Genomic DNA, 24,587 nt, shown 5'->3' with positions numbered 1-24,587 from the left:
TTTATTGAAAGATTTGAAAAGTATCTGTTTTTTTCTGTCAGTTACTGTATACATTGATGAATTTTTTAAAAAGGATCTTTTTTCTATTTTGATCATGTGGGTTTGGTTTTTTGAATGCTTAGATGGTGCTTAGAGCCAAAATAGGGGGGAAGTGTTTTAGAAATAAAGCATTATTCAGTAAGTAGACTTGAGCATTAATGGATCTTCCTGCGTTTCATATTCTCAAAGATTTTATGTTTTTTTCACAAGGACAAAACATAAGCTTGAGGTTTTTTACTGCTTCTGAAGGTCCACCATAAACATTTTTCCAAACTGGAGAAATGAAACTTATGTGTTTGACTTTTTTTGGTGGGAAAGTGGAGGCTCCCATGGCTGCCCTGCTCCAGGAGGCTTCCTGGGCTGGGGAAGCTGGCAGCAGGGAAAGCTTCAGGGAGCATCCCCAGCACTTCCCTAGGCTGAGGCTGTCAGGCTCCTGGCTGTGTGCCAGGGAATGTGGGCAGAGATGGAGCACTTCCATGACCCTCCTATGAGATGTCTTTGTGCTGTTAATGGAGAATGGGGATCCCTCCCTTAGGGGTGCCTGTGTGATAAAGCTGTGCAGTTCTGGAAGTCATGGTCTAAGAATTTGTCCAAAAGCCAAATTAAAAAAAGCTTCACAATTAAACAAGCACAAAATTGACTTTGTGCACACACTCCACCCCTCCCGGTCCCACCTTAATATTTTAGTGCAATTTCATTGAAAGGCATTGTGTCCAAGTTGACAAATGCTGCAATATAAGTAGTATATAACAGGCTTTATTAAGAAATTCTTTTGGTCAGCTTTAGATGAAAGTTTATGTGAATATTCAATAGCATTGTGTTTTCTAAGTCTTAGCAATTTCTCATCACATTTTTATATGGGTAGAATTCAACTAAGTCTTTTGAGCCTGAAGTGATAAGCAGATTTGCATGTTTAAGTACTAACTGTTGATCCAGCTAATAATTTAAATGAAAAAATTTACTGGTGGCTGAAGAGCAGCTCTGGGTGGTAAATAGTACCAAAAGTCTCTGGGATGCCATTGCAGTCACCTCCTGGGAAATAGACAGGTTGTGTTGCTTGCAATTAACATAAAAATGCATAGAGCTTGTTGATGTTTACAAGTTAATTAAATCTCTTAGAGAAAGAGTCAGTGAGATTTGGGGGTGGTTGACTCTATCTTTGAGCAGTTGTAAATTTTCTAATACAGGCTGTCTTTCATATTCAGAGCAGACTGTGGAGCTCAGGAGATGCCCACAGATGCTCTACTAGATGCTCTAGTTTGGCTGGAGAGTAGAGTGCTGGATTGTTTCCATACTCACAAAAAATCCTGGAAAAACCAGTGTTATTTGAGAATGTCATATCCTTGTGTACAAATACCTGGGGAGCCATCCTGGGATTTGGGAGAGATCAGTTCAGTACCCAGCTGACATGGACTGCTCTCTGACATGACTAGGCAGTGTGCCAGGCTCAGTCTGTGAGGATTTCTAGCTTGCCTTCCCTAAAACTGAGGTGCTAAGTCCAAGCTGCCTTTCAAAATTTCTTGTATTGTCAAATGTGGGGACAGAGATAAAGACACTCATCTTCTAAAGGTGTCTTCACCTTTCTGTAGCCAATCAAGACTAGATTATCTGGTGTTTATCTGGCTGAAGATGGGTGAGATGACTCCCACTGCTATTCCCTTGGTACTGGTCCCTTCCCCCCCCCCCAATCTTAAAATGAAATTATTATACTGTATTTATGCATTTTGCAGGATGAATGTTTATTTTACTATAAAAGTGTTAAATATATATAGCATTTAGGCAACATGGTAATGAAATTCTGGAAATACTCATGATAGAAAATATTTTTTAGTGACTGTATTTCTTCTAGCTCTACAGTTTCCTGCCCATTAAACTAGATATAATGCTTGGTAGTTGTGGTGTTATTCCCAGAGAATATTCTGTTATCTGACTAAAAAACATATCTGGCACGTGGAATATTCCTGGATTTTGGGAAGGCTGGCTGGATTTAAATACATGAAGTTAAAGCTTTTTATGGTAGAAGAGAAAGTAAGTCCCCTTGGCTTTTCAGGTCATCTCCTAGAACAGTAGTTTGGATTTGTGAACATGCTTCTGGCTGATTGTTGATTACTGCTTGGGTATTTAGCTACACTGTGAATGGCAGAATTCTCTTGTATATAAGGCAATTGATTACATGCTAGTATTTTGTTTTCATCTAACAATTTGATGAGGCATTTGACCCTTCTGATACATTAAAATAAAAAAATAAAATTCTGGTGATACTCCATGGGGATCCTCCAGTAATTAAGGGAATCTGTACAGTACCTCTAGAATCTGAAATCTTCAAGCCCAGATGTGATATATGCTGAAGTGAGGCTTACTACTCTCTTCACTACACTGTTAAGGTGTTTTTAGAAAATGAAATGGGACTGCATGGAGCAGAGATGGAAGTGTTCAGCAATTAACTGTTTTGGTGTGCTTATTCCAGCAAGGTTAAAATACTGAATATCCATTTCAGGCTATGTATGGTACCAGTACTTGTACCTTTCTTCCTTCCTTCAGTGAGTGAGAAAATTTCTCTGCTCTCATGATGGCCCTGTTCTTGTCCAGACAGTTAATAACTTTCAGTTAACCAGTGGGGCTGGGGAAAAAAGGAACAAGGAGTTAAGCACACAGCTCCTCCTTCAGATCTGAACTGGATCACAGAAATTAAAGCTAATGTAAGGTATGCAAACATGAGGCTAAAGCAAAGGTTTCATAAAAAGTGCTAGCTTTAGCTTTCATTGAGGAAAGAATGCTTTTCTGTGCAGTAGAAATTTTCCCACGACACAGATTTTTATTGTTATTTTATGCTGGTTTTAAGTGTGTGGTAGCTTTTAATTTGTGTCCAGTAATAAAGCCTGCTGAGATCTTTTTACCTATAACCAGTTGTTTCTTTCATTGAAATCAGCTCTTGCCTTTTGGAACACTGTGGTACCCTTTTAAAAATGACATATATATTTCATAACTGTAAGGCAGTAGAAGATAGAAGTGTTGGCTTATGTGTAAATTTATTTGTATTTTTGAAGTACTGAAAGGGGTTTTTTGGGGTTTTTTGTTTTTTTTTCTTGTGAGCCTTTACATTGTAGGTTAAAAAAGCTGAAAGCATATGGTAGCAATTTTTTAACCTCTCTACATGAGGTGCTTGTCAACGGAGGTCCATACGTCCAAAGCTAGTTAATAACAGCTGCAGGCCAAAGTTCTTTTAAGAGCTATTGCCATGTTCCAAGATTCTCAAAGACTTTGAACAAGTGAAGTTGGCCACAAGGGAAAGCAGCAGGTCTGCATTCTGCTTGTTAAGTGAACCCTGTTTGAACGGAAAAAAATGTGGCAGAAAGTCAGAATTTTCATGCTATAAAACTTGACCATAAAATATCAGATAGGATTGGCTAGTAGGCTGCTGTAGTTCAGCCTAAATGAATCATTTGCTTCAATCTAAAACATTATTTTGCTGATTGCTTCACTGAAAAACTTTAAGGTGTTTTTGATGAAAATTTGGTAAACTAATTATACCATTTTTTTTCCCAAATTCAGAAAAAAACCACCAAAATATAGGAATACAGTTACATTTGCATTTACATTTTGTATATAAAAACCATAACGTAGAAAGGAAGAATGTATGTGAAGAAGGCAAAATTGCAATTCTCTTGACCTTGTGGTGCTTTCTCAGTTTTATATTCCTGTCCATTTTTGCCATGTCCTTTTCCAAGCGGTAGTGAATCATAACTAAGTGAACTCCCTCTAGACAGCTTTTAGACAGTTTGGAAGTTTCTTGGCAGTTTGGAAGAAATCCAGCCTTAAAATCTGAAATCGCTTTTTCAAAAGATATGGTCTGAATATTTTTGCCTATTGATTGAAAATCTTCATGGTATATTAAAGCCTGTATGAAAAAAGCCCTTTAGAAGCATTTAGAGGGAGCAAGGCTGTCTGGCTGGTTATCTGCCAGTAATAAAGTATCAATAAACAATACTCATCATTGTTGTTCAAGTTGAATATAAGGCAGGATGCTTGACAGGAAATATGTTTTGTGCTCTACACCGGAATGGGGCTGGATCAAAAGCTGAGCTTTGCAATGGATTTGTAGGACACTGAGTGCCCCTAGGTGGTCACAGCTAAAAGTACAGCAGGAAAAGCCTCCCCTGTGCACCTGGCTCCTGCTGAGGGACAGCTCACCTCTGCTGGGCTCTGGGCACACATCCCACCCGCTGTGGCAAGTTTCTGGGAGGCGTTACAGCTGAAGGAGCACTTTTTTCCTTTGCCCATTCTCTGCTTTGCAGGAGAATGTTTGTGTGGTATTAATTTTAATCAGGCAATTGCTGACATACTGAAGTGGCGGTCTATCATTACTCCCACTTATGGCTCCAATTTAGCCCTTGTCATTGCAGTTGTCAGTATCAATTGGGGATTAGAGTGGGTTATGACATGCAGAGTGGATGGTCAGTGGATCAGTACCACTTTTCATTCCTTTTTAGCACAATCTTTTCATTATCAAGCAATGATGCAATTTTGTTACCACATTTCAGGTTTTTTATATACATACAATGTTTTGGAGATAAATTGCATCTGGAATTGTTTTGGGGTTCCTTGCATTCCATTTTGTTATAGGACTTGAAATATGTGAGTAATTAAATGACACAGAAATGTTATTACTTCTGAAATACACATTTCTAAAGTTATACAGTCAGTTGTTTTGAAAGCACCTATTTGTACAGCAGTGATCCCTAAATAAGATGTGCACTGTGAGATGCACAAAAAATGTGTCATTGATTTGTCATTGTGAGGAAAGCAAGCATTAATAATGGCATTGTAGACCAAAATCCAAATAGCAAAATTTTAAAACCTAATGATGGAATGCTATGTAATAATACAATGTAGTAGAGTTTTCACCAGATGAATGGTGTCTCAAATCTCCAAGTATGGTATGTGAGAAAAGAAACTTTTATTTTTGTACTTTTGTATTTTATCCTAAGAGTTAAGTTTTGACTGACATAGGCATTCCTGCAGGGAAGGAGGGTCAAAAAATAAAGGTAAATCTCTTACTCACAGAATTCTGTTGGATTTGCTTCTATGGTAACCAGTTAGCCAGAGCTTATTACTCATGTAAAACAGGAACTGTTTGCATTTTTAAAACCTTCATTTGCAAAACAGCATGTCTAAATGATAAAGTTAAATTTCTTTCCCAAGACCACAAGTCTTCTTTGTAGGTGGAAACAACTAAGTGCACAGTTTAAAAGCAAGGGAAAAGGCACTCCTAGGCAGCAGCATCCATCCACGCTGAAAGCAAATATTTGTTTTTGGAGCAGAGAATGGCTGTCCCCGGAGCAGCCAGCTTAGCAAAAGCAGGAATGGAAGGGCAGAGCTCATCTTTTATGGAAGTCAGATAAATTTCATGCTCTTTAACATCAACTGTGACTGCAGGCTTTTCACTGAAGTCTGGCTCCTTCCCCAGTGTGAACAAAATAGGAAAAGTGATTAAAGTTCACTCAGTACTAGACGGCAGGAGGCAACTACTCCGGTATCTTCAGCTGAGGGAGAGGGCGAGAGGGCTCTTTAATAAGACTTGTGAGGCTTTTTTGAAGAAAAGAAGTAGGACTCATAGGGCCTAGAGATGCCTGCACTAACATTCATTCATTTCCGGTACTTCATATGGCTTCTTTGACACATTGTAATATTGTCATCCCCTTCATTAAAATGTTCATTATGAAAGGGGAAAGAGAGAAAATGTAACTGTTAACTGGAGTCAAGGGTCAGCCAGTTCAGCTGCGAGCAAAAGGCTCGGAGCAGCCTTGGATAATAGCAGCACTTCTGGGGCAGACACGAAAGACTGAGAGAAAATGAAAATATGGACCTTACAAATTGTCCTGTCTTGTGATGGACGGGAGTCTTGAGCGTCCTGACAAGTCTTGAAAAGCTGAAGTGGCTAGCAGATCTTCCCAGATGCTGCCTTTTGGCTTTTTCCCTCTGCCTCTGTCTCTTTTTCTGTTTCTCCCTGTTTTAAGTTGTGCAATCAGTATTCACACATTCTTATAACTAATAGGATTAGAGGCGTTGCAAAGGGATTTGAACAGGATAATTAGTTTACTGCTTAGCCCACAATATAACAGGCAAAACCCCTCTGAGAAAGGCGGACAAAATGGGTCAGAAAATGTGTGGGAAATGAGGTAAGGCCTCTCAAACAGAGCTTCAATCAGCTACACCATTATGAAAGGATCCTGGAGTATTCATTCACTGCTGCAGACTGTTGACTTTTTTGGCTTGGCCACCAGAGGTGTCAAGAAAAGAGACCGAGCCGAGCAGTGGGAAGCGTTGCTGGATACGAAGGAGCTGGTTTCAAGTGCTTAAGTGCAATTTAAGGTTCTTTGCCACCATGTCACATAAAGCAACTCCAGGAAAGTGAGGCAGCCTCTAGCAATTTACAAAGCTGAGGTTGTAAAAGCAAAGCTTCCTGTAAACCTTGGGGTGGATAACATCTCAGAAACAGGCAACTGAAGTATTAAATAAAAAAACTCAATGTTTGAACATCTATCTAGGAGTTAGCTAAAATATAAATTTTAAAGCAATGCATTTAAGTGTTTCATTTAAATATATTTTTTCTCATTTAAGACGTGGCAGACAGAAAAAGCCCCCAGATCCAGCCCCCCACTGCCCCCACCCGGTGATACTAGAATGGTGCATGAATTGCTAAGTGATGGTATTTGGTTTCCAAAGGAGTAGCAGGAAATACCTCAAAGTTCCTGCCTTTTTTTTTTTTTTTTTTCCCTGTGAAACTTGTATGAACCACCAGAGTGATCAAAGCTGCCAGAAGTTGTTAGAAGACATGTCGACTTGGGCCTGCCTGTGTATGATAACTTAGAGGTCCCTCCTCTCCAGTGGAAGAAACAGCAGGAGCTTCTCTAATGAACTGTCCAGCAGCTCTATCTTGCAGTGTATATACAACCAGAGGTGAGACGAGGTTAATCCATAGGGGAACTAGTTAGAAAAGCAAAGGAAAAAATACCAGGGAGCTGTATGACCAAAATTCAACTTGAAGATGATTGCTGACACATTTGGTTTCTTTTAATGAAACTCCTCTTTTAATCTGTTGCTTTTTGTGTCAGCTTGTAAGTTTTAACACACTTCAGCTGTGGTGCAGGAGTATGCACTGCATATGCAATACAGAACAATACAGAATGTCATGTTACTTGTAGCAAATTGACCTCCTATTCAGTTCAAATACCTATATCTTATTTCTAATGGAGATTAAATTCCTAACCTTGAGATTAGTCTCAGTTGTATTTCAGCATGGGGATTTATTACTATAATCTTTATCTGTTCATAAATGTAAGGAAGACAAAGACATTCACTATTAGACATGTACCTACCTGGCAGCAGTATGAAATCCTTATGCTGTAATCCTGGCTGCTGTGATTTTCATTGTTAAGCACATTTACACACAGGTTTATTTTGATTTTATTTAAAAAAACCAAAAACAAGTCAGTTTCTCTTTGTTCAAATGCTTTTTCTATGCTTCTTTGTTCACAACTGCAAGCTAACATGTCATCTCTGCCTCAACTGGGAATCTCTATTTTGTGTTGCCTACTATTGTCTGTATGGAAAAGGAATTCATGCATCTTAAAATATTGTGGAAAACAGGCACTGTGAGATATTTTCTGGTTCTTCAGGACAGAGGTTGTACCATACATACATTTGTTTTCATAGGTGGAAGGTAATTTCCCACTCGAAGTGATCTCTCCCTAATTAAAAAAGTAGAATCAAAACAAGAAAACCCAACAAACAGAAAGTGGTAGAGGTATGCAGAAGTTTATATAAGACTCTTCTTCTTGATCTGCATAAAAATATGTGTTAATCAGTATTATAAATAGCAAGTATGTATAATGAAATTTCAGATAGGTTAAAGGAAAGGAAAAAACAAATGCAGGAGAATAAAACACATATCTTAATTTTCATCAGAACATTTTTTTTTTAAGCTTAGACTTAACACCTGAATAAAATCAATATCAACAACACACAGATTTCATTTTGCATGTTTCGAATGCTGGTTTTGTATTTGGTAAGTTCTACTCCTTAAGGTACCAGTATTTTAAATTCTATTTACAATAGGGTTATCTAATACCTTCTTTCAAGTCCAAATTTCTATATGATCTTTTATGTTTGTTTAAATTGTTCAAATAATACAGCTTGTCAAAGTTCTGGACATATTTTCCATTCAGATATTTATGTAAAACATACCAGTGAAGAAACTTTGGCTTATTTTCATTATTTATAGATATGGATGTGAAGATGGTTGACAGAGGGCAAAAGAGATATGGAAGAGAAACTGAAAAAAAAAATGCAGATCTAGTGCTTAATTAGATATTCTGTATCCCTACTGAATGCTGAATTTGATCTTTTCATTTTCACAGATTGCAGACCTTTCATTCTCACCCACAGTCTAGTTAAAATTGCTATGAAGGGAAAATATTTAAATATTTCCCGGTTTGGAGCCAATGTTTGCAGACATATCCTCACAACACCTTGGCTCCTTTGATGGTTTTACTGTATTTTTAGTTCACATATGTGAAGCACTCAGTAGCACTGCAGTTCAGCTCTGACTTACTCAGTTGCAAGTCAGGGATGAATCCTTATCTGTGTTTACTTTTCCAGTAATATATATATATATATATATATATATATATATATATATATACTCTACCAGTGTATATGTTAACTGCTTTTGATTCCTCCTCAGAATGCTGTTCTTGATAGCACAGTTCCTGTGTTACTCTACAGGGATGCAGAATTTGGAAGTCTAGTATTATGTTGAATGGTCAGTCTTCCTGAAATACTGACCTTCCACCTCAAAGCTTTCATCTCCCTGGCCACTGGAAGAGATTTCTATCTCTGAAGAAAATCTCTTGAACTCATAAGGAGTGCTAGGGAGAAGCTTCTGAGACTTTGTGGTTTCCAAATTATTTTTTTTACAATGGTAATTGAGAACTTGGCAAGATTCACCCCCATTCCTCAAAGAAAACCCAAAAAACAGCACCCAACCCCTGAGTTTTGTTAAATATAAAAAATAACTATATTAAGGACTTGTGCAGGGTCCAGTTTTTTGAAATACTAGTTTTGGTGTCACAATAGTTCATTATGGGGCATGATGAAAATTTATAGATGGATTACAGAAAACAATTTCCTTATTTTTCTTGTTCTGTTTCCTCATCTCAGGAGAATTTTGTCTTTTTTTATATATACTTAAATTAGGGAAGTCTATAATTTAAATATGTTCATTTATACTGGTTTTCTGTAAGTAGTTTTTGATTCAAAGATATATTTTGTCACACGCTTAACACCTAATTTGTGAGTAGTTGCAATGAATTTAATGGGATTTAAGCACATACATTAAATTGCACATGCTTCAGTGCTCTCCTGAATTGGGATGAGATTATTTGTATGTTTGTGGTTAATAAGAGCTATGTTTAACTGAGTTAGTGTAAATTTCCATCCTGTGTCTTTCAAGGTGCTGTGTCATAGCCTATGCAGTTCATATTGTCACAGGTTGTCTTACAATGTTGAACAGCTTTACATTTAGCTGATAATTAAGACCTTTACTTTGAAGAGTAATGCTTTTGTTTATTTTCAGAATTAGTGGGGATGAGAAGCATTCCCTAAGTAAATTTAGTTCCTATCCTATGAAAATTAGGCTTGGTTGTTGATTTTAAAAAATCCAACCAAACAAATAGAAAAGCCCAACAAAAACCAGCAAGCAAAACAAAATGAAAACAAAACCCAAAACAACAACAACCCAACCAAAAAAACCCAAACCAAAACAAAAAAACACCCCAAAAACCTGGGAATAATAATTTGGGAATTTGGAGATTTTTGTGTTTTGGGCTTAAACACTCCCTGGTTTTGTGAGTGAGGAATGAGAGGTGGAGGATTGGCTCAGGTATGTCTGAAGGCCAGGGGGAAGATGTGCAATAAGTGGTTTTGCTCCCACTGTTGGAACACATGTTCATTGAAAATAGTTTTATGTCACCATAGGACACGAAACAACACTGCTGCTCTCAAGGTAAAGAAAAGGGAAGTTTATTTTCTGACTCTAACATTTATAGTCTTCTAAAAGGCAGTGGATTGGAGGGTGAAAATGCCACCTCTCCAATGACACTGGACAAGCTAACAGTCTGTCAAATTTCTCTTCTTCTATAAAAGATTGCAAAACAATAAGTTATTTACAGAAAGTAAGAAAGTTTGCCACAGGAGTGTAAACGTCAGAAGGCTTTGAAAATCTTAAAAAATCAAGGTGACAGTTTCACTTGTAAGAAGCACAGCAAAACCTGACCTCAAAGTTTTCTCCCACTTTCCAGGACCCTTGGAAAAAAAAGTTTCTTCAAAGGAGTAAATACTGTTTACTATCTCTCTCCTAAATCACCTTAAACCAATGGAATAGATAATTCAAAGAAAGTTGTGACTGGCCTGAATTCTGAATTTACTATCAATTTGGTTTTAAATTAGGGAAGTCAAGTTGTGTGTTTCTTGTGCAGTGGTTGAGAATTGAAGCAGGAAATCATGCTGACAAATGAAGTGAATGGGAACAGGAGACAGAGTTACTTTGTGATTTAATACATTGTCCTAAATATGTTAGATGTATAACTCCATAGAAATTTTAGCTCTTTACTGCCATAAAGCTGTGACTTAAGTGATATATCTTCAATAATTCCACAGTATTTTGGTTCAAAAAAGTTGAGTAGATTGGAAGGAGCTTAAAAAATGAATTTTAGTAGGCTTTTTGACAGATGTGATTTAAAAGCTTAGAGAAAGCAATGCACCTGTCACTTTTAATTGCAGAAAGCTTTCCATCTATTAACTTTATTTTGCCAGAGCCTTCTAATGAAAAAGTTCCAGTATCTAATTTAATTTAATTTTCATTGGGTTTGCCAGAAGAGCAATTAATTTTTAGAACTCCCAACTATGAAGTTGTGCTTCAGAAAGCAGTCTCTTTATTTTACATACCATTAAGTTGCATCATGGGCCTGTCATACCTTAGGATCATCTTGATATCTTTGAAGAAATGTGGCAGAGAAATGTAGACATATTGTCTGTAGCACTAGGTAGGGTTTACAAATTCAAATGTTTGTATGATTGGGTTATTCCTATTCATCATTAGATTGCATCTCTCTGGAGCTATAAGTACATCTGTGCCTGGCAGGTTTATGTTATCTCTGATGCATATGGGGACCATGTGTCAGTCTTCCAACAAAGATATATAGCCTGTGTAGGAGCAGGATTGGATATGCTTGTGTTTCAGCCTCTAAATCAATTCCTGGGACTTTTGCTACAGATGTTTGAAGCTGCAGGTCTGTAAAAAGAGTATACTGTAATATGAACTGATACAGAAGAATAAGCATTGGAAGGAATTAGCCATATGGCAACAGATAGCAAGTGCAGTGGAGCCAATAAAGAAGCAAATTCTCACACCCTCTCAGCTGTGTAAATATTGTTTGAATTCAATCACCTGAGATCACAGAGCTGGTCCCATTCTAATGGGAGATCAGTTCATACTCAGTTAAAAGAGTAAGTTAAAGATGCTCCTGCTGTTGTAAGATGCATGTCCTAGGATTTCTGAGCTGGTGGAAGTCTTCCTGAATTCCCTAGAAGTACAAATGGATTCACACTGAATGTCTTAGCAAAAAGCCTGGCTGCATAGTGCTGAGATCTTGGTCTATTTGGTGGCTGTTATTGACACAGGCACAATGCCATGTATTCTTGTATTTAGCCTTATTTCTGAAATACCTTTTTAACTTTTATGCTTAAAAAAAAATGCAGTCAATCCAAGTATTTAAACATTTTATAGTGTTTTTCTGAATTAGTCCTTAAGCAATAGGGAAGCCTATGCATTGTTTGCTGTTTTGAGTCTTGGGGTTTTTTTAAGTAAATTTAGTAGTTTCTTTTCCCATTCCATAACTGTTCTCAGTGTGTATGTGGTCACCTGGACCTCTCTCTTCTGAAATTACCCATTGATCACTGCAGGAGTGTGCAGTATCTTGTGAATGGAGACATCAGGGTCACCCTCACTCAGTGTCACTCATCCTGAGTGTGCTGTGCTCTCATTTGTTTGCAGTTGCCCAATTCTCATCCATCCCATCCAGCTGCTTTGTGTGCCCTCATATAGCAAAACACAACACCCATCCTCCTGAATGAAAAAACCCTCAAACAACAATAAAAAACCACCACACCCCCCAAGCAATCACTCTTTACCCTAATTATTGGTGCTTCTCAGTGGGTTTTTTTTGACAGTTATTTGAGACAAAGCTCCATCAGCTACTGAGGAGAGTATGGATATTGGTTGAAGGGAAAGAATTTAGCTATTTGGAAAAATAAAAGGCTTAAAAACATACAGATGGAGAAAAAACATCTGAAAGGAGGGAGGATGGGTTTTTAAAGTGCAATTAGGAGCAGCTACTTTTTGATGCTGTCAGTGGAAAAGTACAGTCCTGGAACAGAAAATCAATTTTGTAGACGTCAAGCTTAAAAAAATGTCTGATTGGAAATTATTTCTGCAAGCAGCTGAATCTTTTTGCAAGTTTGAGTAGGAAAAGGGGATAAATATGGCAGAAGTAGCAATAAAATTTAAGCTTTTCTATAAAAAAACACTAAATTCAATTTTGCATAAATAATTTTTTCCTAGAACATTTTAATGTAATTTACATACTGGTATTATGGCAACAGCATACAGACAGGGCTATTAAGAAGAAATGGGATTCTTCATGTTCTTGAAATGTGAAATGGAGCACTTTGATTCAGTTTCTAAGCCATGGTTGTTCATTTTAAGATTAAGAAATTATTTGTGATTAATTCATTCTGGAATGGTGTATTTTCTTTTTATGGCTTACATACATTTTTACCATTCTTATGAGGTTTTTTCTATTCTAAATAGCTTCTGAATCCAGCTGGGATGCACTTTTCTTGTTTTACAGACCAGTTGTACTGCCTCTGCTGCATTCTCAGCTTCTTTTAATAGAGTAAAATACCACGTGAAATTCTGATTCTTTGTATGGCACTGAAAGGGAAAAAGTTGTGGTCACAGAAATTTGGGGGAAGAGGCTGGAGCAGTCACAGAAAGAGAAGGCAGGCTCAAGAAGAAAGAAAACCTTTGAGCCCTTGAACGGAAGAAACTTGAGGCTTGACACTTCTGGGATGCACAGCTAGAGTATTAAAATAATTTAATCCTGCTCAGTGGGAAGTTTTACTTCCAGAGTACCTGCATGTATGTATCAGTAATTGCCCTGAAGCTTCTCGACAATTTCTTTTTTCTCCTAAGAGATTTAATTTACTTGTATTAATCAGCACATATGTAGCACACAAGAAATAGAATAAATAAAGAAACCCAGTAATTCCATTAATCAAATAATTGAGCTTGTTACACTGTTTCATAGTTCATTTTCAGTGAAGAGGAGGATAATGCAAACATCCACTTCTTGTCCTTTCATTTATAGTTTTCTCATAGAAAAGCTAAAGTCCTGGTTCTTTGGTCCAGAGGCCCAGTGGTGCTAGTCACTGTACTTTGTTACACAGAATAAGAAAAATACCAATGAACCAGCACCCAGTAAAACAAAAAAGTTTCTGTGAAAGATATTACAGTCTTAAGAAATGACCCGTGGGTATAAGCAGATGGATGAAGACCAGAAAAACAGTCATATAAAATTGGTCATCTTGATAAGTAGCAATGATTGCAGCTTAGCTGTTGTCAGTTTTTTTAAATCATCCATGATAATCCTTTCAATAATTTGCTTTGGTTTCTTTCACTGTTTTAGCATAGTTTTTGGCACTGACAGGCAACAGCCTTAAAGCTTGAAGTATCAGTGCTTCATATATATTATGCACCTACACATATCATATAAAGCTAAGACTGTACAATAAATCTGTCTTATCAAGCAATCAGCCCATCTCAAGAGACAATCCCCAAATTGCATCCTTCAGCTCAAATGCAGGAAGAGTGAGCACAGTGCTATTCAACATTAATGCTCTGCAAGATCTTTTCTAGTTTACTCTCCAAATTTTCCCCTGTCCCTTGACAAATTGCTCAAGGTTAGTTTTAGTGGTAGGAAACACTTGAACTACTCAGGTTATTATCAAAGTAAATGTTTGGAGCTATACTTCATGAAAAATGTCTGTGTCCAGAGATGTAATTATTACTTGTCTCTACTGGAATTGCAGCTCTGCATAATGGCATTGGATCAGGAGTCTGCTCTGCTCTGTTTTGAAGAAACAGGAATTGCCACAGCTTGCTGGGTGATATTTCAGAAGAGAATATACAGACTTGTAGACTGTGTAGTGAAACTAGATGATGCACCAGACAACCTTTCAGTCAGTTCCTGAAAGTGCTTGCAGTTTCAATTCCAAAGCAGGTGAAACAATATTAAATATTAAAGACAAGTTGACAGCTGCAAACTTGTTCTAAAAAAGAAGTTTTGTTACAGGGAAAAGTAGTGATAGATTTTTTAGATACTGTTGAAGAGGTCTTCTGGAAAATTAAATATGCCATCTCATCTATTCTTAATGTGAGCAGATCCCCAGCCAAGCCAAATGGATCTTTCAGCCATGCATATGCTGAGTGTCTAATGTACCAGAAGAAGTGAAAGTTACCCAGCAGAATCTTGTTTTATTCTTTTAAAGCTCTTAACATTTTCAAGTCTGTCAAGTGTAATAGTTGATTAAAGAATAATCACCAAGTCACCTATCAGAGACTGGTAAAATGAAAATAGCAGAATCTTCACCCTTTGCCTACATAGAAACACTCTTTTGTGGCCTTGTATGAAAAAAATGACACATAAAGATTTAAGTTGTTTTTTACTTTTCCTTCAATTCCCACCTGTTAAAAGGAAAAGGAGAGGAAAACCCATGAATGAAACCCAGATCTAACCTAAAGCTCCCCTGGCACAGTTTGAGACCATTTCCCCTTGTCCTGTCGCTTGTTATGCAGAGAAGAGACTTCTCCACCTGTCCACAATCTCCTTGGACACAGTCACAGAGAGCAATAAGGTTTTCCCTGAGCCTCTTTTTCACTAGACTAAACACCCTCAGCTCCCTCAGCTGCTCCTCATCAGGGTTGTGCTCCAGACCCTTCAGCACCTCCAGTTGCCCTTTGGACACACTCCAGCCCCTCAATGCCTTTCTTGTGATGCAGGGCCCAAAACTGGACACAGCACCTGAGGATAAGCATCCACATGGGCAAAAGTCATTTTCCACCCTGCAAACTCTGAGTAGGGCTGTAGGTCAGCAGTACCCTCAGCCAGCACAGCTGTGCTGCTGCCTTGGGCCCTGGGAGGGACTCACAGTGCTATTAGGGATGCAGGACAAGTCAGTAAAATGTCACTCTGCCTTCCTGCAGCTTGGCCAATTTGAGACTGGATGAAGGATAAAGATTTGTCAGTTTTTTCTTTGGGAGGTGAGGGCTTCTTAAGAGCTTCAAGGTTTTTTTTATTAAAGGGATTATGCCGAAGCCAAATTTGAAGTAGTATTGCAATTCTCTCTGAAACTGTGGGTGGTCCTTTCCTCTTTAGGAGCTACAACATGTAATTTCCTTTCCTGTTTTGTTTTGGGGTTTTTGTAGTCTAAACAAAAGAGAATTATGTATTAATTTAGTGGGACAGACTATTGAAGAATGCTTTCCTTTTCAAAAATAATTTATAAGGCTCTAATAAAATACATGTGTGGTCCTAATACTTCTATTTTATTGCACAATTAGCATTTTCCCTGCTAGGCCACTCTAGAAAAATAAAGAATAAATGGCAAATCTCCTTAAGCAATTATTTTCAGTAGTATCAGAGCATACAAATTGATTTAAGAACACTTTTGGACACATTGTAGTGTGGAATTGATTTTGCAGCCCATGGGTTAACTTTTCTACCAAGACAGAGATTGGAGGTTTTGGCTTAGTCCAAACCCAAAATGTATTCCTATTAAAAAGTAAACAGTCTAGTACTTGTACTCTGTGCTGTTTAGATTCTGCAGAAATCATTGATTACTAATACTAAAAATTATAAATATGTTGTGTATTATGTTGCATGGATATAAAGAGCTAAGCTGTTTCTCAAACAAAAGAAAGAAAATTAGCAATAAGTATCAGAATTTAAATTTTGGATGACAAACTAAATGTTAAGGTTAAAGGTACTGATAAACTCTGGAGATTGCCAGGCTATCAGTCCTACTATTGTGTAGTGTGTTACTTTTTCTCTTTTGCTCTCTATGTTCTGTTATACTTAAATGGTCTCTCTTCTTTAATAAATAAATAGGTAAGTGGATTAAAGATGTACTGCTGAAATAGTACAGATAATAATATGCCAAAAGCTATAATAAGAAGTACATTTTGACTCCATAACAGATTTATAAATGGATGACATTTAAAAAACCTCAAGCATTAAGAATGAAAGAAGCATGAATGATATAATCAAAAGTGCTATCATTAAAAAATGAGACATGAAATTGGGCAGGGAAACTCAGTCTGAATATTCTTAGGGAAAAAAAAAAAAACAACCATTCCTTACCATGTGAATTGCTGTGACTCTAATCACTCAGTCTGTGTTGCAGTGATGATTGCCCTGTGTTGTGAAATGTGAAATATTCACTTGGGCAATGTAGCAGTCCATGGCCCAGGGAGTGATCCTGCTTTAGCGTGAGAATAGGTGATGTGCCTGCTCTGTGCAGCATCTGAATCTCCAGGGAGTCAACAGAGCAAATGGAAATTAGTGATGCAGAGAGAACCTGAAATTCTGTCAGCTAAATCTTTCTCACCAGTTTTGTGCTCCTCAGAATGGTACTGATCCATGCTACTGCTGATATGTGCTGCCTTGGTTTCCCCATCTGTAAAAGGAGGTTAATAGTAGCTTTCTCATACATGAAATTTTAATCCTCCTATGGGAAGCAGCAGCAATAATGATTTACAGAACTAATGTTTGAAATTATAATTTATAGGTTTTATCTTCATAAGGGGATATATATGTGCTGTGGAGACCTATTAGCTACTGCTGGTATTATTGGACACCTTTTGTACCTTCAATATGAAGAGAAATAGCTGCAATGATTGTTTTACTAAAGAACAGAAGAAAAAAAGACATTGAAATTAATAGGAAGCTAACTAGCTTATTTCACAGCCAAAGAATAATGGTACAGCAGTTTCTGATTGTTTGATTTAGTTTCTTTGGTTTTTTTTTTACTTTATCAAAACAAGAGTTTAGACTGAATTTTTAAGTATATATTTTTAAACATTTCCTTGTTGCGTCATAATTGATCTGTAGACCTGCCAGAAAGCTATGCCTACTAAAAGGACATGAAAAACCATTTGGGTATAAGATTATCTTCATGAATAAGTGATGCCACACTGTTACTTGCTCTACAGTAACTGCATAAAGTTAAAGCCAAGCATATATCAGTATTCCACCAATTAACTGGCTAAGCCTCACTTGACTGATGGGAAAGGTACTTAGTTGTTTGCATATATTAATGTATTTGCTGAACATGGGATAAAAAAATGTAGTGCTATAATTAAAACATTTTTGTTTGTTTAGTAAGCTTGTGTTATAGTATGATATATTGCTGCCATGATGGAATTCCTGATGGGCTTCAGTAGTTCCAGTTCACCTGATTTAAAGGAGATGTCTCTCCAGGATGCTCCCCCTGCATTAACACCACAATTTTTGTATTCTTGATGATTTGTACTTTGCTTTGATTTTCATTACACAGTTTGCAAAATAATTTTCACACTTACATACTTTATTCTAATACAATAAAACTTGTGGTTGTCAAAGCATGCCTCTGTAGCATTCACAAAAGGTCTTAGATTAAACTCCTAGTCATGCTGGAACTTTGCAGTTTGGTTGTGATAAATGAAGTTTCATGAGCAGGAAAAGACCCATCTGATCAGACCTCTTCCGTGTTAACCTGAGACACCTAATGCAGAGTAGTAAAATGTATTTATTCAAATTTTGAAAGTAGAAAACTGGCATTTTAGAAATGAAAGCCAAGTCAGAGATCCATTGAAACATAAAAAAATCCACTTTGGCATTTCATTCTCTCCTCTTTGCATTGGACAGCCCATGGCTATGGCAGCTTTGCAAACAGAGGCAGCTGCCAGTGTTCATGATAATGTGAAATAACCTTTTGCCATACTTCTCTGGAAACATTTCAAGACACACTTGAAACTTGGGGCTGTGGCTCCCTTGTCTTATGCTGTCATGTTGCAGCATGTTCACACCTTCCATATCTCAGATTTTACTACTGGTGTTTTCAGAGCCTCCCAGTGAGGCAGAGTTCTTTGTTTTCCCTAAGATCAAAGCCAGGAGAATAAATAATAGCTCTTGGTTCTTGCTCTGGAATAGCTTTGAGGTTTTAAATGATCTGCATCAGTAATGTGATTGTGACTAGAGAAGTATCTCAGACCATGCAAGAGCTCACAGATATCTTCATGAAGGCCAGGATCCAGCAGGTAGCCTATGCCAGAGCATGTTTCACAGGCTCTTTCTGCAAGGAGCTTCTTAGTGAGTAGGTAGGGCATGTCTTCTCCCTGCCACCTGGTCTACTCAAATACAGAAATACTGAAGAAAAAGCCAGTGATAATAAAAATAGCTGAAATTGACAGGACCATTTGATATTCATAAATTAACTGTTTGGTTAGTTTTACTGTTTTAGGATTGATACTTAATGTTCCTAAAAAGATATTACTGCTTGTTCCATCAAAATAATTTGGTTGTCCTAGGTGATAATTGTAGGTCCCTTTCAACTGAACTATCCTATTCAAAAATATGTTGTTTGTTTTTTTCCCTATCTTTGTATTCCAAGTGAAATCCTCTGTATCCAAATTCATATTTTTAATTTTCAGCCCAATAATTTAAATAATTCTCATTCTTTTTATTTCTTTGAATGCCTGATAGTCTCATTATCCATGAAACTTTGCCACCTCATAGAGGCATGAAGGATTTAATGCAAATTATAGTTACCTAATGTTAAAAGTGTTTTTTTTCCAGTAAGAGAGCTACTTAGCAAGGCTTACTTCATTCATGTCACAAATACATAAATAATTATCAGGGTGCCAGTCATGAAATAGCCACTTTTTGAGATTTTTTTATAAACTGGCATAAATAAACTGGTAAGCATTCAGTACTTAGCTGGGCTGAGTATTTCTGCCTTTTCCTTTAAAAATCAGGACGCATTACTCATTCCCAGTACCCAGTACTTTGCAAAGTACAGAATGGCAGTATAGATTTATGATATCTGTGGTCAGACACAGAGGGAGGTTAAACCATTGAGGAAAATAAAATTACAAGTAATTAAATTTACAAGCAGGTTTGCCAACTTCAAAAGATTTAGTGTTTCAGAACGAACAATGATTTAGCCACACAACAAAACTGTGATACAGCCTTAGCAGTTTATATGATATAGATATTTTATGTGATGTTTCAATTTATATAATTAAAAATTGAGCGTTCCTTTTTAAGGGTATATAGGATATTCAGCTGAGAGCCATACATGGTGAGTAATAAAATAACTGCAATGCAGTACTGTTTGCATTTTATTAAGAGCTGAAACATTCCATCAGGATCATTAATTTCAGGTTATCTCAGGGCTTTACCTTCAGATAAGAAAGCAATACTGTATATAAGTCTTCAAGTTTTTTTTCTGAGAACAGGTTAGTATCTTCTATTGGTATGAATTTCAAATGTTCACAGGACTCTAAGCTGTGAGGTTTTTCCCCTGATACACCTCTATCTACTAACCAGTAAATATGATAAATAGAACTGTACCATTTCCATCCTGCTCCTAAGAAGGATTCAGTAGTAATAAGGTTTTTGGCAAGGTCTTCCTGCTATTTCCACAAGCTGAATACATTATCATTATCAATGAATTCTTGGAGAAAAATAGTCTGCATACACAAAATGAAGCTGTTGGGGGAGGAAGGATGGGGCAGAGGTGTTTGGGCTTTTTTGATGGTGTTGTTTTTGTTATTGTTTTTTTTTCTTAGTTCATCGGTTTGTGAAATGCAGAAATCTACATGCTTTTAGCAATAATTTCAAATTAGACAAGTTAAGTTGCTTTGTCAGAATATCCAAATTAAATCTTTAATCTTTGGAAATCAGTTTAAAAGCTGAGGAATGTATGCTTATCAGAATCCATTGCATATAAATTGCCTTTATCCAGTTTGTTTAAAAATAAATTATGCTTTACATAAGCATGGTAATTGCAGAATTTACTTCATCACAAATCTTAAAGAATCTATAGTTGTTCTGTTTTTATTGATGAGTTTGAATACTTGGATAGACTATGTGAATTATAAAAAGCAATTCTTAAGATGAAGCATATTTAGTCTTCAATTTAGAAACACACACCTGACCTTCAAAGAGAGAAAAAATAGAATGCAAGTTTCTCAAAACATTGCTGCAGTTGGGCAAAAATTCATAAAATCTTTGTGCATTCTCCACTGTGTATCTTCACTTACAGTGGGATTCAGCTTTGTTTGCTTCATGGATTTGGTTTTCTGGTTTTGCATTTGGGACAATGGGGCTGCAGCCAGAATATTACAGATTGGAAGAATGCTCGACTTATTTACATTTTAAACTTATCTGAAACAATCCACTGTACCCAGGCTGGTTTGTGCATCTAGACCAGCAGCAATGCTCACTTGTGCCTCCTCTAAAAAGTCTCTGTCAGCTGCTGCCACTCTAACTCACCCAGGAGCTTTTGGGGCCAATCTGCTATTTAACCCCTGTACTACCTTTTAACTTGAGGAAACAAATTTGGGAGTTGTCCTTAAGAACATCTCACTTTCAGGGAGACTGAAGCTACACCTGGCCCTGAGCACAGGTTTGGTGGTCTGGAGCAAGGGGGAGCAGTGGAGGACAAGGAGCAAAGGTGCTCTGCCCACCACGGAATGACATAAATGAAGGCCACAAAGTTGCACTAAGGAATTTTCTTGAAAGGTCATTGTCTGAGGTACTCCCCTTCAGACTTAATAATTTGGTGTATATCTCTCTAGGAATTATACAATAGAGTCAAGAACAATTTAGTTGAAAGAGGCCTCTCTGACAGCTAGAATCTGGATAAAGATGAATTTCTCAAAATATCTCACTAGATCATTGTGCTCTATTAAAGAAAGAAATTCTCACATAGCCTTGGCTTTTTTCACTCTAGCTGTATTTTTTATTCAATTCTGCTGTTCCAAAGGTATTCTGGATTTTAATGTAAGGTCTTGGGCTGTAATATTAATGGAGAATAATTTGTCCCAGTGAAAATATCTTGGTCAGATTGACACTTTGTAATGTGTATCAAGTTCATGCCTTTTTTTAAAAAAATACTGATCTCTTCTTATAAAAGTAGTATGTTTTGTTGTATCTTGGCCTAAATATTCTTAGATATTTTTTCATTTTAGGGGGATCAATTGCCATCACAGAGCCTCTTTTCAAAGGCTGCCTATTTGTGAAATGGAAGATGATGTCTGCATAGTTATAATTGCAGCAATACAATGACCATCAGGCTGAAAAGGAGTTTTGCACCTTTCTTCACAACAGAATATAAGTTGCAAAGTCAAATCAATGTTATGTAATGGCGTGCAAAATTGGCTGGTTTTATCTACAAAATAGATTTTTGCCCCATTTCCTATGAAAGTCACAATGCACCTTGTGCTGCTTGTACTCTTTTATTTTTGAGCAGTCTAAGAATTGCGGTGGAATGAGTTCAAAGATCAATAAAAAAGACCACACGCAGCTTCTGAGTTGTGAAATGTAGGTCTAATTTATGCAAGAAGAAAAAGTTGAACGCTTGTTTAAGCCCCTCAAGGTTTTTATAAGGAAACCTTTTTACACTGAGCAGATAAAAACTTGAAGTAATCAATAAATAATTACTAAAATTTTTCCTGCTATAAGGAAAATCTTTTTTTTTATGAGCAATACAATTTAGCAGTGTGGAAATGAATTTACACTTTTGTTACAGAAACAGTTCCAAGTTTCCAAAACCAGCTGATGCATTGCAAAAAAATTACTTTTGGAAAACAACATTTGCCAACCTTACTGAGCTCTCCATATTTAAATGTATGCTTTAAACAATGCCTTGTTCAGCAAGGTTGGGAACCTTTGCAGTCAAGCAGTTTACATTTGAAATTAGCTAAAATTACCAGGGAACACAATACTTCAGTCTGCTTGAGCTTGTGCTGCATGGAAATGGTGTTGACTGTGGCGACCCAGCAGTAAATCTAGCCTGCAATTAGTTTGTCTCGTGTCTTTTGCCTTTGCACACACACAGACATACCTGTGCACAATGGCTCAGTGTATTGCCTATTGAGGAACCTGGCACAGTAGCTGTCACTTGTGAGTCTTTACGTTTGTGACAAAATTTCCCATGGAAACAAAGATTTTGACCACTGACATTCTCCGTTGGATTTTTAAAAATTATGTACATTTGGCCTTAATATTGCTCATCTTTCACTTTTTTAATTATGTAAAATGGTGAGTGATGATACTCTATCAAATGCCATGAAAAGCTTAATGCACCATTACCCATTATCTCCTGTAATATATATTTACAAGTACAGCAGTGGCTCACGTAGATATATACATATATCTGGGTTATAAACTAATCATTGATCATGATACAAGTCACTACTGCTAGCTTAGCCACTTCACACACAGTTTTTATACAGGTAAAATGTATTAGTCAATTAGACAGAAATGTAAATATAGATATTTGTGTTTTATGCTTATAAGGGAATTCTCTCCAAGGAAGTAGGCTGTTAAATCATGTTACCGTAACAAATGCTGAAGGCTGCTTTTACATTCATTGCCACTGAATTTATTGTCAGAGCAGTACAGTCATATCCCATTTCAAGATTACTTAGGTGGCTTGAAAATTAAATCACAGCTCACAAATTCTCTTTTTTCACACACGATTAATAATACTAAAATTGGGTCTAGATTTAAGTATACTTTGCAAGATATTGCAGTGCAATTAGGTGCATGGACTATGAAAGATTTAGTAAATAGAAAGTGATTTTCCATAAATTAACAATGAATTGGAGAAAAAGAAATTGCTGCAATGTATGTGGAATTATTTTCAAAATAATTACATTGATATAAATTTTGTTAAAGTTGAGCAACACAGGGTTTTATAAAGTCCTCAAATTGTTTTTTGCAAGTTCATAAATCTGAAAGGGATCTTCAGGAGTGATTGCTCAGAACTGGAAATACGAGCTCATGCTAGATTACATTTTAGAGAATTAATATCTCAAAAGTGTGACTTCTTATGTCAAATGATTCTTGCTTGTTCACTTACTCTGAGATATAGCTCTTATTTCCCTGCACAATTTTGCAATGTTTCTCTAAAAATTCGTTCTGGAAAAGATCCTCTAAAGATGTCTCCAAAGCTCAAAGTAGAGAAACTTTACTTCTGCTGGGGTCTGGATTGCATTTGGTGTGCTTTTAGAGTAAAGATCCTGGGTTGGTTTTAGCAAAATGAAATCTATTTATCTACAAGAAAACTGCTGTGCAAATGGACTTAAAATCTCTACAGGTGTGTAGAGAGCTGTACACATCTGATTTGTTTGTACATTTTTTTTCAGATGTTTAAGAAAGCCTCCTCATACAACTGTGCTCCTCATATTGTGTGTAGATAGGTGCATCTTGGCAGGTTTCCAAAAGAAGATCAGATTTCATAATTTTAATACAACAAAGTAGATAGGCTCCCTTGCAAAGCATTCATGTACCATGTGTGATAGGTGTGTTTGGTCCAGGGTAGCAAACTATTGTCTGAGGTAAAACCTCCTCACTGCATGTGGTATAGATACAGCAATAAAGAATTTCATGTATTGGTCATCTTCTATTGCACCACTGTTAATAGGGCATAGCATAAATGGAGAGTTCTGTATCCTAGTTTGGTTTTGGTTTTTTTCATTTTCTCTGTCTCCTCTGCTACTGTCCTCAGCTCTCTAGATTTTTTTTTTCCAGTATTGACCTGTGAAGGACAAAAATATGTCTGGATTTCACAAAAAAATAAAGGGCTGTTTATTCATACTGATAGCAAGAAAACCACTACTCAACAATAATTTTATAGGCATTTTAATTTATTTTTTTTAAAGATAATTTCAGATAGCATGACACAGCTGATCGTACAGGGATTTTGGGGAGGAATATTAGATGTCTGCTGCAGAATGTATTTTAATTCCTTCTTTTAAAATATATTATGCTTGACACTGAAACAAAAGTCAGAAATATATTGTTCTCAGATATTACATGGCTTCATTGTTGTTTCTCAGTAGCTCACTATTTGTTCAATTTGCTGGATTTCTATCTTCCTCACATAAAGCTGAACATACTATCAAACATGGATTTGGAATGGTTGAAAAGGGAAAACACTTCTACTGGGTTTTTTTTTTTATCTTTTGGCATACATGTTGTTATTTTCTAAAGGAACTGCCTAGTGTGACAGAGATAAACAATTTCACCAATTTTGTTACTTCTTTTGTCAATTACAAATCAGTTAATGTAATAAAATAAGCTTCATTGGAAATATTG

At 36.6% G+C, this 24,587-nt stretch overlaps 1 protein-coding gene across 2 annotated transcripts in view; it reads left to right on the top strand.

The window, feature by feature from the left end:
• Positions 1-24,587, top strand: part of SLIT2 (slit guidance ligand 2) — a 257,865-nt gene that overhangs the window by 123,574 nt on the left and 109,704 nt on the right. The window lies entirely within an intron of this gene.

The sequence above is a fragment of the Serinus canaria genome, chromosome 4 (genome assembly GCF_022539315.1).
Source record: "Serinus canaria isolate serCan28SL12 chromosome 4, serCan2020, whole genome shotgun sequence".
NCBI classification, from domain to species: domain Eukaryota; kingdom Metazoa; phylum Chordata; class Aves; order Passeriformes; family Fringillidae; genus Serinus; species Serinus canaria.
The sequence above is the reverse complement of the archived record's forward strand: the minus strand, read 5'-3'. Positions and strand labels throughout refer to the sequence as shown.